The sequence below is a fragment of the Henckelia pumila genome, chromosome 1, assembly GCF_033568475.1.
Source record: "Henckelia pumila isolate YLH828 chromosome 1, ASM3356847v2, whole genome shotgun sequence".
Taxonomy (NCBI): Eukaryota; Viridiplantae; Streptophyta; class Magnoliopsida; order Lamiales; family Gesneriaceae; genus Henckelia; species Henckelia pumila.
Window position 1 is genome coordinate 32,028,355 of NC_133120.1, and position 17,853 is coordinate 32,046,207.

The following is a 17,853-nucleotide window of genomic DNA, read 5'->3' on the forward strand; positions in this document are numbered from 1 at the left end:
TACACTTGAAAATGAAATCTCGGCCCCCTATTTATAGACGGAGTTCGGAGCCTCCGAACCCGGTTCGGAACGTCCGAACACGATCGGAACCTCCGATACCATCTTCGGAGCATCCGATCGCCCCAATATTACGTTAGCCATGAGATCACCTTGTTGACGTAAGCGATGACGTGTGCCCTGGTCCCGCTCGGAACGTCTGATCTTACCGACGGAGCTTCCGATCCACTTCAGAGCCTCCGATCCTGAGTTCGGATCCTCCGATCCAGTTCGGAGCCTCCTGACTTGGTTCGGAGCTTCCGAACCCTCCGGACCTTCGGGACCTTCCCGGCTATTTTGAGTGTCTTGAATCCATTTCTGGACTTCGTTAACTCTTTTGGAGTTTCCCTATTCATGTTTTACTTAATTTAAACATGATTACACGATTAATATACTCATTAATCGCTAATTCTGGATACGGGTTACTACAGACCAAGAAGAACGCCAAGTATGTTTGGAGCCAAGAGTGTTAGAGGAGCTTTGATCAACTTAAGGGGGCACTTACTTCTGCACCGGTTTTGGCAATGCCAGTGGATTGTGAGGAGTTTGTGGTGTATACAGATGCGTCTAAGATGGGCTTAGGCGCTGTTCTTATGCAGAATGGTAAGGTGATTGCTTATGCGTCGAGACAGTTGAAGACTCATGAGCAGAACTATCCGACGCATGACTTAGAGCTTGCAGCTGTTGTGTTTGCACTCAAGATTTGGAGACATTACTTGTACGGTGAGAAGTGCCAGATTTTCACTGATCACAAGAGTCTCAAGTACTTCTTCACCCAGAAGGAGTTGAATATGAGACAACGCCGATGGTTGGAGTCAGTTAAGGATTATGAGTGTGACATTAGCTACCACCCGGGTAAAGCTAATGTAGTAGCCGATGCTTTGAGTCGGAAGACTTCAGTGTTGTCTTGTGTTTCAGTGCAGCAACCTCTACAGGATGAGATTCAGAGGTTTGACTTAGAGATCTAACCCAGTGGACGTGCATTGAGATTATTCGCTCTTGTAGTACAACCGACTCTACAGGATCGGATTCGAGAGGGACAGACCACTGATGAGCAGTTGCAGCGCATGAGGCGCAAGGATGAGTTGAAGGGTAGTCTTTTTTATACAGTGGATAATGACATTGTTTGATACAGAGGGCGTATGTGGGTGCCGAGTACTGATCAGTTGAGAGAAGATATCATGTCAGAGGCACATGCATCTCCGTTTTCCATCCATCCAGGGGGTACGAAGATGTACCGAGATTTGAGGACCTTGTATTGGTGGCCGGGTATGAAGAGAGATATTGGTCGGTTTGTTTCCGAATGCTTGACTTGTCAGCAAGTCAAGGCAGAGCATCAGCGACCAGCGGGATTGTTACGACCACTTCCCATTCCGGAGTGGAAATGGGAGAACATCTCTATGGATTTTGTAGTTGGGCTACCGAGGAGTACTAGAGGATCGACAGCGATTTGGGTGATTGTCGATCGACTCACCAAATCTGCACATTTTCTGCCGGTGAGGACTAATTTTACTATGACTCAGTTTGCAGAACTGTACATTAAGGAGATAGTCAGACTTCACGGTATTCCAGTGTCCATCGTGTCGGACCGAGATCCAAGGTTCACTTCTTCATTTTGGAAGAGTCTGCATACAGCTTTGGGGACTAAGTTATTGTTCAGCACTGCTTTTCATCCTCAGATAGATGGTCAGTCGGAGAGGGTAATTCAGACACTTGAGGATTTGTTGAGGGCATGTGTGATTGATTTCCAGGGCTCGTGGGAGTCGAGATTGCCTTTAGTGGAGTTTACTTATAACAATAGTTTTCAAGCGTCTATACGTATGGCTCCATTCTTTACGGGAGGCGGTGTAGGTCTCCTATGCATTGGGATGAGGTTGGAGAGAGGGTCTTGCTAGGACCCGAGATTGCACAGCAGACAGCGGATATTGTAGCTCAGATCCGAGAGCGGATGAGGACCGCACAGAGTCGTCAGAAGAATTATGCTGATCGATGACGACGAGACCTCGAGTTTGCCGTGGGAGATCATGTATTCTTGAAGGTCTTGCCTATGAAAGGCGTGATGCGTTTTGGTAGGAGAGGCAAGCTCAACCCGAGGTATATTGGTCCGTTCGAGATTTTGAAGAGGATTGGCACGTTGGCTTATCGTTTGGCACTACCACCGAGCCTTGCAAAAGTTCACAACGTGTTCCATGTATCTATGCTTTGGAGGTATGTCTAATCCGTTGCATGTTTTGGATTTTGAGCCTCTACAGTTGTCACAAGAGCTAGCATTCGAGGAGAGACCCGTTCGAGTCTTAGCTTGTGAGGAAAGGAGGCTTCGGACGCGGTCTATTCCGATGTTCAAAGTCCAGTGGCTGAATCATTCTGAGGAGGAAGCTACTTGGGAGACCGAGGCCGACATGAGGACTCGTTATCCGGAGTTATTTGGTACGTAATCTAATTTCGAGGACGAAATTCAATTAAAAGGGGGGAGAGTTGTAACGCCCAGAATTTTCTTAAGTGATTTCGCATGCATAACTAAGAAATAATTAAATTTAATTTAATAAATGGGTTAAATGACTTTATGTGAATTATGTGATTTTATTTGCATGATTTGAATATTATTTATATCATTTAGCCCGCATTTTTTTGTTATTTATGAGATTTTTAGAAATAAAGTTTTTTTTTTATCGCGTAGACGGGACCGCGGACGGACGAGATTTATGTATTTTATTCTAAATATTTTTGAGAAAATTTTAAGAGCCTTAAAATATTATTTTAAGGTATTATTTTCATAAAATAATAATTTTTATATATATAGATATATAGGAAATCAATTGTTCACAAAATAAGTTATTTTAAATGCTTTTTAGGAGTTTTAAAAATTATATAATTATATATTACGAAAATTGCTCAGAAATTATTTAATTTTAGGAGTTATATTTTTATATTAACTTGATATACTATCTTCCAAAAATTTAAATAAATAAGTAAAATATATCTAGCTTATCTTCTTCAATCCTTCTTGACGTAAAATCTACCCTAGCCGTCATCTATTCCCCTCCCCTCACACTCATCAGATTTCATACATTGTCACACACGATTTTTTTGAAGATTTTATACAAGGGGTTGTATCCGTTCGTCCCGGTGTTCGTCGTACGCGTCGCGATCACGTTTCTACTTAGAAAATAAATTAAGGCACGTTTGAACTCTCTCCTTGACCACCGTTTAAGTCATATATTCTATCATAAGCATGAAAATTCTTATTTTTTTTGCCTGTTAAAAACTGATTTATATGGATCTCTTAATTGTATGAATATGCAAAGCACGTTTGCTCATCTTCTTGCATGATTCCTTCGCTGATCACTCATGAGTTTGGCCAAGGCTGTTGGTTCACGGTCAGAGGGAATGTTAGGGTCCCTAGGGTTAGGTCGGCTCGTGGCTTGGGGTTGGAGATGGCTAGGACCGAAGTTTTTCCCTTTGTTGCAAAGCAGATTACGGTGGTTTTTGGGATTTCCGAAAGTGGTGCGCCAGTGCTGTGTAGTGATCGGTTGGGACTGTGGTTGGTCTCGTTGGAACCACCCCGACATGGATTACGTCTGGGTGGTGGAGCTCCGGCCGGGGGATGGCCGGAGCTGGCCGGAAACAGGCCACAAAAATTGCAGCTCACGGCCAAGAGTTTGTACAATTGTGCAATTCTCGTACGTACTGTTCGGGCTTTAGATTCTTAGGATGGGCTGGGCTTGGTTAGGTCCGAATCAGGTCAAAACATTTCGGGTTAAGTCGGTTGGGTCTGGGTCCGGGTCCGGGTTAGGTGGTCCATGCTCGGGTATTTTTATTTTTAAGTATTTAATGATTTATTGTGTTTTTGGGCTAAATTAATTAGTTATAAAATTATTTGGGCCTCCAAATCATTTTATTTGGGACTCAAATATTTTATTTAAGTTAGCCCAATAATTTTATGGGCTTGGGAGCCCATGAGAATTTGTGGGCCGGTCAGTGGATTTTTGGGCCAGTCTAGGTGATTAATGATCTTGGGAATGGTTATTGGGCCAGATGTGTCTTATTGAGTTTGAATAAATTATTTGGGCTTAAGTATAAGTTAATGGGCATAAGTATAAGGAGTCAGCAGCCTGAACCAATCCATGAAAAATATGCATGATCCGTAAATATGTATTTAATTATTGCATGAATATTTTAAGTAAGAAAAAGTATTATTTTTATAATTATATTATTAATTAATTAAATATATATTTACGGGCAATATTTTTATGAAAATAAGATCATGAATGATTTTTATGATGTGCATGATAATGTACGTATATGTATGATGTTGGGCATAAAAATATTTTAAGGAAGTTGAAGTGGGTGTGTGACAATTACGGGATTGGGGATGGGATACCTAGGCCCGGAGCCCTTTCCATAGAGTACGGGACTGAGAGTTGGGATTCTGGGGCCCGATTGCCTTTCCATATGTTATGATGATTTGCCTATGGATCCGGGGTCAGCCTGGTAAAGGGGCCAAGAAGAGATCCCACCGCCACGTACGTTGGTTCTTTGATTGATCAATCACTTACACGGTCACACGACATGGATATAACCTTCAGAGTTTTTTTAAATTATGATATGCCCTAATTATGATGCATGATGACTATGTTATGAGTATGTATGTTATGTTATGTTATGAGATGACCATGAGCTATGTATTTAGGACATGCATGTATATATATTATTTATTATGTATCGTGCATGTGTTATGTGATGCATTATTTTTAATCATGTTGTTATTATGAGATAGAGCGTGCTGAGCCTCTAGGCTCACTAGACTTAAATGGTACAGGTGAGCAGGTAGACATTGATGTAGAGCATATAGCCCCGACTGGCGGTGAGGACGTATGAGATCCCGACAGTTGGCTATCCCGTAACCATCGCTCTATTTATGTTTTCAGTGAATTGAATATTATTATGTTTTCCGCACAAGTTTTATGATTTAATTATGGGTTTATGGATTTTAGGTGAGAATATTTATGATGATGATGATTTTATTACATGAGTTATACTTATTTTATTTGCATGCAAATTCTTATTATGGATTTTAGTTGGAACATTTTTATGGAAAATTATTTATGTTTATAATTATTTTAGAAAGTAATTATTTACTATATATATATGTATACGTTTTAATTATATATATATATATATATTATATTAAGTATTAGTTATTTATTTGAAAAAAAAAATTAGTAATAGTAGGATCGAGTTCTTTTTAGGTTCTAACGAAAGTCGATTTGGTTAAGGAATGGCATATTGTGGAATTTATGGTTTGGACACTCGGTGTGTAACTTGGGTGATTAGTTAGCCTAGGGGCAGCCGCTTAAACATCATGTCTTCCTTATTTTAAATCACGCTTTATACCCTTTTCAATAATTTTAAATCTTTTATATGAGTATCGAGTAAATGTTTACAAAGAAAGTCATTTCCATACATGCATGCTAAGTAATTGAGTCGAGTCAAAGAAGGAAAAGAAAATATTTTCGAACGAAGTAAGATGATTGGGACTATATTTACGTATGGGTTTGGACGAGCTGGGAGACGTTTTGGCTTCCCTTACCACTTTATGGGTTTGGACGGGCTGGGAGAAATCTTGGCTTCCCTTACCAAGTATGGATTTGGACGGGCTGGGAGAAATCTTGGCTTCCCTTACCAAGTATGGGAAAGACGGGTTGGGAGATATCCTGACTTCCTTGCGGCATAGTGCACTGCAGCCATGATCATGATAAAAAATACAGAATCACAATCAAAGATCTAAGTTCATAGATACAGTTACAGCTTATATGTTCACAGTTTCAGTTACACATCAGTTATAATTTGACTAGACTTAGTTTATATTCAGTTTCAGTCATGCATGAGGTTCAGTTAAAGTTTAAGAAAGTTCCAAGTTTGAAAGTGTGAGTTGTGTGTGAGTTCATTTCATGCAGTAAGTCTCAATCTCTTTTACCATATAACTTTTTCGAGTAAATTTCGAAGTATTATATGTACAGTATTTTTAGTATCTCCGCTTGTATTTTAACCATTGTTATTGCACTGTTTATACTTGCTGAGTCTTTAGACTCACTACGCTTGTTTGGTGCATGTTAGATTATTGTTGAGATCGAGGGCAGGACTATCGAGTGGACTGCGATGCGCGAATGACACATCCCTCCGACCTATGCAAGTCTTCCGCAGAGTTTATTCAGACTTTCATGTTTTGAATTAGTTATTTTTGTATGTTGAGTTATGTAAATGTAATAATATTTAAATTCATTGTTGGCATGTAATTATGAAATTGTTTAAAGGTTTTGGAAGTGCTGTTGTCGAACCTTTCTCTTGGTCATGCCGAATTTTTTTTTTTAAAATCCGTTTTTCTTTATTAATTAATTTAGAGTAGAGGTCGGGGTCGTTTCAGAGATCAGAACCACCGATCTGGGATCGGAGCCACCGATCAGTGCAAGTTCGAAAGAACAATTTGGCTTTGGAAGTAGGACGATCGGAGCTTCCGATCTGCTCAAGCCAGCTGTCCGAGGTGACGTCAGCGTGATGACGTAAGGGGTGACTTCTATGATGGGACATCGGAGATTCCGAAGGCATGAACAGAGCTTCTGATGTGCAGGACAGTGCACGTGGCGTGCATGCAGAGATCGAAACTACCGAACAAAGATCGGAGAATCCGATCAAGCCGATCAGAGCTTCAAAGACCGGAGCTTTCGAACTTGAGATCAGAGCTTACGATCGATGTCTATAAATAGAGGTGCCGAGGCTCATTTCCAGTCGCTCATTCCTCTCTTCTCTCTCATTTTTAGCCATTTATAAATAGTTTTAGGGGCATTATAGGCGCCCTACTGAAAGACCGGAAGTGGAAAGACGCTACGAGGATAGTAGCGGAGCTGTGCCTAAATTTTGGGGACTATCGCCATCAGTTGGCTGACGACGGACGCAGGTATAGCTTTGGATTCCTAAAAATATTTAGGAGTATGCTCTGGCTTAGTTAAGGTTTTTAGAGCATAAATAATGATGCATGAGTATTTTGCATTGTAGAGCTGATGATAGGTTTGGAACCTAGAGTGAAACTTCCAGAACTGCCTTTAGTAAGGTACGTAAGTACTGACTGAGATGGCCAACATGATATATGATATATGTGTTGCATTTGTATGTGCTTTGTGTTTTACCATGTTTTAGCACATGCATGTTTTACGATTAACTGCATCTCGTGAGAGGTGAGTTGTGACAGCTTCCATACGAGGGTGATACCTCCCTATGGATTCGAGTCAGGTGAGGGGAGGCTCATCCCCATCTTTTTTCTATCACTGGGAGATGCCGCGACGGCGGGGTGAATGCTACAGTGATAGGGGAATATTCGAGTACCCCACGAACTTGCTATCTAGCACGATACTGTGTATTCATTGGCGCCCCTGAGCAGACTATTTTACCAGGGTTTTAAATCCATTTATGTGCTGCATATATGTTTATATATCATTGCTTCCGTACTGAGCGTAGTCGCTCACGTCCAGTGTTTTCTGTATGTCTGGACACCCCATTCGATGGGGCAGGTGCAGGTGCAGGTAGTACACCCAGCGACTTGGAGTAGTCGATGACCAGGGAGGGCAGCAAGATTAGTTGTAGGTTCTATTGTTATTAAGATTTATTCGATTGGGTTGTATATCAAATTTATTTAACCGGTTGTATTTTGCCAGTCAGCATTTATTTAATCTTTCCGTAGTGTAATTCTGATTAGTGTTTATTACATGCTTAATTAAGCTCTAATTCGCTGATTAGTAGTGGATCCAGGTTGGGTCGCTACAGTTCCAAACACTTTACATTTTTCTAGAGAATCTAATTCAGCTTGTATAGCTTCCTTCCATTTTGGCCAGTCATTTCTATTTTGACAATCTTTAACGGATTGTGGTTTGGAATCATCAATATCTTGCATAATATCAAGAGCCACGTTAAGCGTGAAAACTTTATCGATGTTTGTATGTCTTCGATCCCATATTTTACAAGATATCGAATAATTTGTTGAAGTCTCGATATTTTCATGTGGTTGTGGCTCTTCATGAATCACGTTATCCACATATGTTTAATTTTTTTCTCTTGTTGTATGATGTAAGGTTTTTTCTTCAGGAGTTCTCAATTCTTGTTTTTCTTGTACCTTCCTTTTTCTAGGTACTATATCCTTCGAACCAATCGATCGGCCATGCTTCTAGCGTGTTTTAGATTCATTTGCGGGTAAAATATTATATGGTCCTACAGAGACATCGATCTTCACTAGGTTATTCTCTACTTGTATGTGTGACTTTGTCACATTTTTGTATTAATAAAGCATCGAGCAATTGATTTGCAATTCTTTGCAACTGAATGATTTTTTCAACTTCTTGCTCACAATGATTGTTTCTTGGATCGTAATGAGATAATGTTTTCTCATTACAAAATATATTTTGTTGTTCTTCATGATACAATTTTGCTCCACTCAGTGTTGAAAAATTTGTTTCATCAAAATGGAAATCTGCAAATCTTGTAGTAAAATAGTCGTCTGTTAAAGGTTCCAAATATCTAATGATAGACGGTGACTCTTATCCCACATAAATTTAAAGTCTTCGTTGGGGACCCATTTTGGTTCGTTGTGTAGGTGGGATAGATACTTGTACCGCACAACCAAATAATCTAATGTGAGAAACTTCAGGTTCTCGACCATATGCAAGTTGAAACGGTGAATATTTGTGGTAATTAGTTGGTCTTACACGAATCAGTGATGTAGCGTGTATGATAGCATGACCCCAGGCTGAAGATGGTAATTTTGTTTTCATGAGTAGTGGTCTTGCAATTAATTGAAATTGTTTAATAAATGATTCTGCAAGACCATTTTGTGTATGAACATGGGCAACTGATTTCTCTACTGAAGTCCAGATTGACATACAAAATTCATCAAATGCTTGTGATTTGAATTCAGCAGCATTATCAAGGCGAATTTCCTTAATTGAGTAGTCAGGGAATTGAGCTCGCAATGTAATAATTTGCCCAAGTAGTCTTGCAAAAGATATATTTCGAGTTGCAAGAAAACTAACATGTGACCACTTGGTTGATGCACCAATCAATACCATAAAATATTGAAATAGTCAACATGGTGGGTTTATAAGCCCACAAATATCCCCATGAATTCTTTCCAAGAATGTTGGAATTTCAACATCAACTTTTGTTGGGGAAGGACTTATAATTAGTTTACCTTGTGAACAAGCCACACATGAAAATTCATCATTTAAAAGAATCATTTGGTTCTTTAAGGGATGTCCACGAGAATTATCTATTATTCTTCGCATCATTGAACTCCCAGGATGACCAAGTCGGCCGTGCATAATATGAAGCTTTTCTTGTCAACAAACTTCTTTTTTGTGACTGTATTTGCCTCAATTTCCTTTATTATTGTACAATACATCCCAAAGAAGAGTGCACGTAATCTTTCTTTTATTTTCTTCTGGCCACATAACATGGATGTAATACAAAGGTATTCAACATTGTTTGAATTCAATGTTTCAATATGATATCCATTTCTACAGATATCTTTAAATCTAAGCAAATTTCTGCTGGATTTGCTAGCATAGAGTGTATTTTCAATATATAGGCTTGTATTATTTGGCAAAATGATTTTTGCTTTTCCATGACCTTCAATAATTTTTGATGCACCCGATATTGTTATAATATTATTTTCAGCTAATGTTAATTCCAAAAAATACCTTTTACTTTGAAGGATGGTGTGTGTTGTACCATTATCAGCTAGAAATATATCTTGATATTCTCCCATTAATCTAAAAAAAAATGCATAATATAAGTTACAACTCCAATATTCATAAAAAAGGAATTATATTAAATAAGGTTCTCAAATTAGTAGCCACTATTACAACTGAAAATAAAATTGATCTACCAAAAAACTCAAGCCAAAAGACAAATCCAAATATTATAGAAAAGACATGGATAACCAAAATATTATAGAAAAGACACGGATAACCAAAATCACTAATCTTAGAGACACAAAAACACTAAATACAGAATTTGATCAGTCTATTTGTTATAGAACAGCACCCCCAATCAAATGATCAATATTCTCGTCTGGTTGTGCAAAGAAATCAGAGACATCCAAGTGAGTTATGACAATAGGGTCATCATCATCAGCAAAATTCGTCTCTATTTTTCCTTTTCCTTTGATTGAATTTTGGTAGAGATCCACAAGATGCTTTGTCGTACGATAGGTACACAACCAATGCCCCTCTGTTCCACATTTAAAGCACTTATCTTCATACTATTTCACATGTCTCCCTTTTTCTTCTTCATTATTCGGCTTCCAATGCTGGTGATTTGTTTTCTGTCTCTTTCCATCATGCTGATAATTTTTGCTTTGATCATGACCATGCCCACGCCCAAGACCATGACCACGCCCACGTCCTCTTCTATTATGAGGATTTTGAGTTGAATTGGTATTCACTTCTGGGAATGATGTTTCATTTGCTTCAGGAAATGGTTTAGAGCCAGTTGGGCGTAATTGATGATTTTTCATCAGTAGTTCATTGTTTTGTTCAGAAACTAGTAGACAAAAAATAAGCTCGGAGTAATTTTTTTTTTTTAAATCCACACTCATGATATTGCTGCTGCAGGAGCACATTTGAAGCATGAAAAGTGGAGAATGTTTTTTCAAATAGATCTTGATCAGAAATATTTTCTCCACAAATTTTGAGCTTGGAACAAATCTTGAATAATACAGAGTTATACTCGCTTACAGATTTAAAATCTTGCAGGAAAATGTGGATCCACTCATAACGAGCTCTTGGGAAAATTACACTCCTCTGATGGTCAAACCTTTCTTTAAGATTTTTTCAAAGTTCTTGTCGGTTTTTCACCATGAGATATTCAGCTTTCAATCCATCATCGAGATGGTGGCAAAGGGAAATAAGTGATTTTGCAAGATCCTGCGGGGATTCATTATTTTCTTCTTTTATTGTATCTCTGAGATCCTTAGAAACAAGGTGAACCTCAGCATCCAAAATCCATGGCAAAAAGTTTTTTCCACTAATGTCAAGTGTTTCAAATTCAAATTTGGTAATGTTTGTCATTGCAACTGTTAAAAAGACAAAAAAAAAACCAAATTTAAGAATAATAACAAATTAATGAATATATATATATATATATATATATATATAGAAATTCTATACTACAGAACAATTGTGTGTACCATGGTGGGCACGGTAAGCTGGCGCCCACCTGGCACCCACCTCAATTTTTTTTAATTTTTTTTAAAAATTAATTAAATACGCAAAACAATAAAAATTCAGAAAACACAGAAAATCATTCTTCTCCTCAGAGCCCCTTTGATCGCTACTCCAAAAATCGCCCTCCACCACGCCGTCCAATCTCCGTCGCCGTCGCTGAGGCTCCGGTGAAACTTTTACCAAGGTTTGCGCTGATTAATTCTCACTCTCTCTCGATTTGTTGAAGTTTTTTTTTCAAGGTTTCTAGTCGGTTCTTCAAATGATTTTTGTTCTTTTTGTGTGTACAATATGAATATTTTTTTCGTTTATAGATTATTTTCTTTTCTTTTTTTTAGAATTATTATATATTCTTTTCGATTAGGGTTTTTATTAATGGATTTTGGAAACTATTGACAATTACTTCTCCCTTTGCTTTCTTCTCCTTTGTTTCGGTGTTTTGTTTTTAAATATTAAGTTCTCAGATTTTACATGCAAATATTAAGTTTTGTGCGATGAAACTGGAATTAAGGTTGGTTTTTATTTTTCAGAAGTAATTTTTTTCTGTTGGGAGAAGATAATTAGTTGTAAATTACCAAGTTGGTTTTTCTTTTCCAAAAGTAATTTTTGTTCTATTGTAGAAACTAAATAATTATGAATTGGCCAAATTAATTGAGTAATTATATGAATAGTTGTGATATACTTGTGCCAGTTTCACCTGAGAAGCGAAATCCTTCCATTTATTTAGACTATCATTACTATATGGTTTATAATTATCATTACTAATGATGATAATATTGTTTATTGATCTAATGATAGCCTTATTTCAATAATTTAATTGAATGAATTGATTAATCGAACAAACAGTGGATTGAATGGATCCTTGGAATTGTATAGATCAATATTCTTTTCATGAATATGTCTGACATTATGTGCCTCTACAAATCCCTTTTTTTTCGTGATTTGTGGAGCTGAAATGTCGTATTCTTCCTTCTAATTGGAACTTGTTTCAGTAGAAATTCATGAATTAATGGTGGTGAGCTAGGCGGTTGACCAATGCATAAAGTGATACTTTTCAATTTTTTATTTACTTCAATTGTCTGTTCTTCTTTGTTAATTATTGAACTGAATATAAAATCTTGACTCAATCTTTTAAAATTGCATGTGTGGTGCTTTTTTTTTTCTTCAGATTTAATTTCTTTGTCCACACACTTGTCTATTTTTCATCCCATGTATTCATGAGTCTCTTTGGTTGATTTACAAAATCATCATATTGTTCTAAATTGTGTGTTTGTCATTTTTTTCCCCAAAGAAATGGAGGAAAACAACAGTGATGAGCAGTTATTCATTCCTCAAGTTGCGGACGATCGAAAGCCAAAAATTGGGATGAAATTCGCTTCATTAGAAGATGAATTTTCGTATTATAATCAATATGCATGAGAAGCCGGATTTAGCGCGAGAATGAGCAATAGTAAGAAAAATAACATAACAAATGAAGTTGTCTGGAAAAAAATTGTGTACTTTAAAGAAGGACATACAGATGAACTCCGACAAAAGAAAAATGCAAAAGACGATCAACCGAAATAGGAAAGAGCTCGTGGTGAAGTTAGAACTGGAAGTAAGTCAAAGATTTCAATTATCAAGGAACAAACTGGTCCTAATTGGGTTGTCAGTACTTTCATGGAAAGCCATAATCATCCACTCTCGACTCCTTTGAAGGTGCATTTACTACGCTCGCATCGAAATGTCTCGGCGGTAAAGAAAGCATTGACTCAAAAATTTTCAGAAGAAAATGTACCAACTTGTCAACAAATGCGATTGTTGAAGATAGAGTATGGAGGACCTGAGCGTGTTGGTTGCACAGAAAAAGATATTAGAAACAATGAGAAAACCTTAAGGGATGAACAAAAGGGTATCGAAGCTGAAACATTGATTGAGTTTTTTGCATCTGAGAAAGAGAAGTGTTCGTATTTTTTCTTTGATTATGAGACTGATTCGGATAGCAGATTTACTCGGTGTTTTTGGGCGGATCCTGTATCAAGGATGACAAACAGTATATTTGGTGATTGACCGCTTATTTCGGTATTAAAAATAATTATTGGCAAGCGTACCAGGCCAAGTTATAGTAAGTGGACAAAGAGTCCAAGTATCGATCCCACAGGGACTGTTGTCAATTCTCAAGAATTAATTATTTTACTTAATCTAGACAAAATAATAAAGCGAGAACTAAGAATTAAATAAAAATTTAATTACTAAAATAAAATAATAATTAAATATAAGAATAATAAATTCAATTAAAACGAGACAACCAAGACACACGCAGGTACCAAACAAATCATGCAAACAAGTGGCAAATCCAGGATCCAGATTTAATCTTAAATCACGGCGAATTCTCCTAATTTATTTAACAGTCTATTTCTAGAACATTTAAATCTATTCAAATATTGACGGATCAATCTTTCATAATTCAAATCAAATTCAAATGCATTTGGAATTGTGAGAATTCAGTTTTCACCTAAAGTCGCATACTGAAACCGAATACTATTTCTAGTCGGTTTAACCATATGTCAATTATTGGAGTGATCAAAATCAATTCCTAACCTTTCGACTCGGAATTAATTAACAAGCAAGTAAATAATTGATCAGGTTATTCAGAAGACAGAATTTAAATCCAATAATCAATAAATTGAAGAAAGATCTAAAAATCTAAAATCAAAATCCACATATTCAACATAAAATTGTTCGGCTCAATCTCGTCGTCTTGGTTGAAGAAAAACTAATCAATAAACGAAAAGTATAGTTCAAAAAAAAGTTTAATAATCAAAAGAAAAAGGGAAGAAAAACTCGAATGAAGCGTTCTTCAATCTCCTAGCCTCCTAGCCGCCGTCTCTCTTATGCGATTCCAACCCCCTTTCACGTCTGACAATCTCCTATTTATATGTCTTTGAAAGCCCAAGAAATAAAGCCCGAAAACTTGAAAGTTTTAATTCTCAAAAATTCTATATTTCTGATTCTGCGACATGCATGGACCCTGGATAAGGGTCCATGTCGAGGTCCGTGCATTAAACTGAAAACACCAATTTTTTACGAGGATGCACGGACCCTTATCCGGACCCATGCATGGGGTCCGTGCATACATCCTTGCTTGCGCGCAATTTTCTTGAAAAATTCATATCTTCAGTTCTAGTCGTCGGATCGAGCTGAAATTTGGACTGCAGCTTCAAAAATCTGAAACTTAATTTTGAACGGTAAAGATTGGATTTGGAGCTCTATATAATTAAATTTGAATTTTTTACCAAGACTACTCCGTAATTAATGCTTCACAAATCTATTTTCCTACAAAATTAACACCCGAGGAGTGAAATACACACACTTGTACTAAAACACATAAAAGCACATAAAACAATATAAATGCACACAAAATAAACATAAAAAAATCACGAACTAATGCATACAAAATGTACTTATCAACACCCCCATAATTAACTCTTGCTCGCCCTCGAGCAAGACATGCAAAAACAATATGCAAACAAAAACATAAGTAAGGATGATTCATAAATGTGCACAGCCTCCGAGAAGTTCAATCACAAAACCAAAAACACAGACATGCTCTCAACTTTTCATAATACGCTTTCGGTTTAACATGAACGTGTGTGTGTGAAATGTCATTCCGGTTTCATGCAACTTAGATCGAATTCGTCACAAATCTGTTTAGGGACCTATGACAAATTAATGCAAGTATCACAATCTAGTGTCCATTCCTTCCAACGACCTCTAGACTAAACCCACCTCTCTTGAGATAATGAATTACACACCTTCGGATTTTGCACCCGGTATTGCTTTAGCCCCAATAATTACCCGCTGACTTAGCTATAACTTGCTAGGATACGAAAAATCATTCTATTTTTTCTTTCTAATCCCCTCGTCTATAGCCCGGATGGAGCATCAATCCCATTTAACCTGCATACTTAGCCTTAAATTTAATTTTTTATAGGATTTTAATCCTTTCAAGGCTCGGATGGAATTGAATAATTTTTTTTCTACGTGCGCCCAAGATCATAAGTGTCTTACTAGAGCCTCATCAAAATTCATAGAACACAATTAAGATCCACAAACCACCTATTGCCGTGCAATGGTCAAACAGACAGAAACTTCATCAAATCTTTCGCTACAATTCACTGGTCTAACATTAGTGCTTAAAAATATTCACGGTTCAACCTACAGTTTCTCATGTCCAGTCAAGAGCAAAATTTTTCAAAAAACCATTTTTTTTTTCAAATAAACTTCATCATCATTGGCTATTATGACTCATCCAACTCATGCAAGACAACACAAACGAACAAAAACAAACAATATGAAAACAAACACGAAACATGACAGATGCAACACAAAAACATAGATAATAATGCAATAACTAATCTACCCCTCCATAATTATCCAAAGCATTACCCTCAATGCTCCAGAATAATAAACATAATGCAAGACAAACAAAAATACAATGAAAACAAAAATAACACTCCCCTGGTTTCGTATTCGTCCTCTTCATCTTCCTTTGTAAAAGTCCAACAGCAACTTCTGGTGGCGGGGCAATATACTGCACATATAAAGGTGACATGTAAAGCATTGGATTAGCAAAAGATAATAGAAAGGAAAAAAACAAAAACAAAAAAATAATAATAATAATAATAATGAAAAGAGAACACTAGGTTGCCTCCCAGTCAGCACTAAAATTATAGTCTATAGCCTGACTATGCAGAAGCCACCATCAAAGAGCGTCTTCCGCCCATAGTAAGAATCATACGACTCTACGTATGGGTTTTGATTTCCTTCGCCCTCAAGCTTGGAGTGATATATACTTTGTAAGCTCGTCGGTCCAACAACACTTGGTCTGAAATTTTTCTTTTGGAAGGAGACTCCGAATCTAGGCTGAAGCTCATAGAGGATGGAATATGCTAGAGGTGGCGTCAATGGAAAGAACGGATCTTCTAATGGTGTGTATGAAAAGACCATTGACGAGGACAAATCTTTTTCCTTGTATATTTCTTCCTCCTCCACTGTAACTTTTGGCTCTTTGTCACATTCAAATTTCTCAAACAAAGTTTCTTCTTGATCTGGCTCAATTACGGTCGCAGGATCACACTCCCATGCAAATTGATCAACACAAATCGCTTCATTCTCTTGATTGATATCAGGAACTGACTGCATCAGAAGCTTTATTTGTTCATCCAAGAAACTCAAAGAATTGATGTGAGTTTCTGAAAATTTTTGGTTGATCTCTGACTGTCTATTAACAATGTCCTGCAACTGATTCAGAAATTCTTCAGAATACTCTCCATTCTCCACGTTATGCTCACGTGGTTGATTCGAAAATTTTGGGTAGTGGGGTGTTGGAGGATATTTGTGACTCACCCTGCAGTGAAGAATCTCAATTCCAATGGTAGTCGAAATCAGCCATATCATTTAACAAGTGCATCACACTGTCGTAATCTTTCTGAAATAGGTGACTGCCAGTTGACAAAGCTCCATAATCCACCCAACTTCTTGTTGGCTCATCCAAACCACCATAGAAAATCTGAATTAGAGTGTAGTTCGAAAAATTATGGTATCGAAATCTGTCTGCTAAATAATTGAATCTCCTCCAAACAACATAGAATGGCTCCGAGTATTGCTGTCCAAAACTTGTGAATACCCGTCGATTATCCATCTCCAAGCACCTCACAAGTAAGAAAAATTATTATTAATAATTAAAAATAAAACAAATGCAAGAAAAAAAATGTCTAGTCTCAAATAAATAATCTATCCTAATATTAACTGAACAGTCCCCGGCAACGACGCCAAAAACTTGACCGCTTATTTCGGTATTAAAAATAATTACTGGCAAGCGTACCAGACCAAGTTATAGTAAGTGGACAAAGAGTCCAAGTATCGATCCCACAGGGACTGTTATCAATTCTCAAGAATTAATTATTTTACTTAATCTAGACAAAATAATAAAACGATAACTAAGAATTAAATAAAAATTTAATTACTAAAATAAAATAATAATTAAATATAAGAATAAATTCAATTAAAACAAGACAACCAAGATACACGCAGATACCAAACAAATCATGCAAATAAGTGGCAAATCCAGGATCCAGATTTAATCTTAAATCACGGCGAATTCTCCTAATTTATTTAACAGTCTATTTCTAGAACAGTTAAACCTATTCAAATATTGACGGATCAATCTTTCATAATTCAAATCAAATTCAAATGCATTTAGAATTGTGAGAATTCAGTTTTCACCTAAAGCCGCATACTGAAACCGAATACTATTTCTAGTCGGTTTAACCATATGTCAATTATTGGAGTGATCAAAATCAATTCCTAACCTTTCGACTCGGAATTAATTAACAAGCAAGTAAATAATTGATCAGGTTATTCACAAGACAGAATTTAAATCCAATAATCAATAAATTGAAGAAAGATCTAAAAATCTCAAATCAAAATCCACATATTCAACATAAAATTGTTCGGCCCAATCTCGCCGTCTTGGTTGAAGAAAAACTAATCAATAAACGAAAAGTAT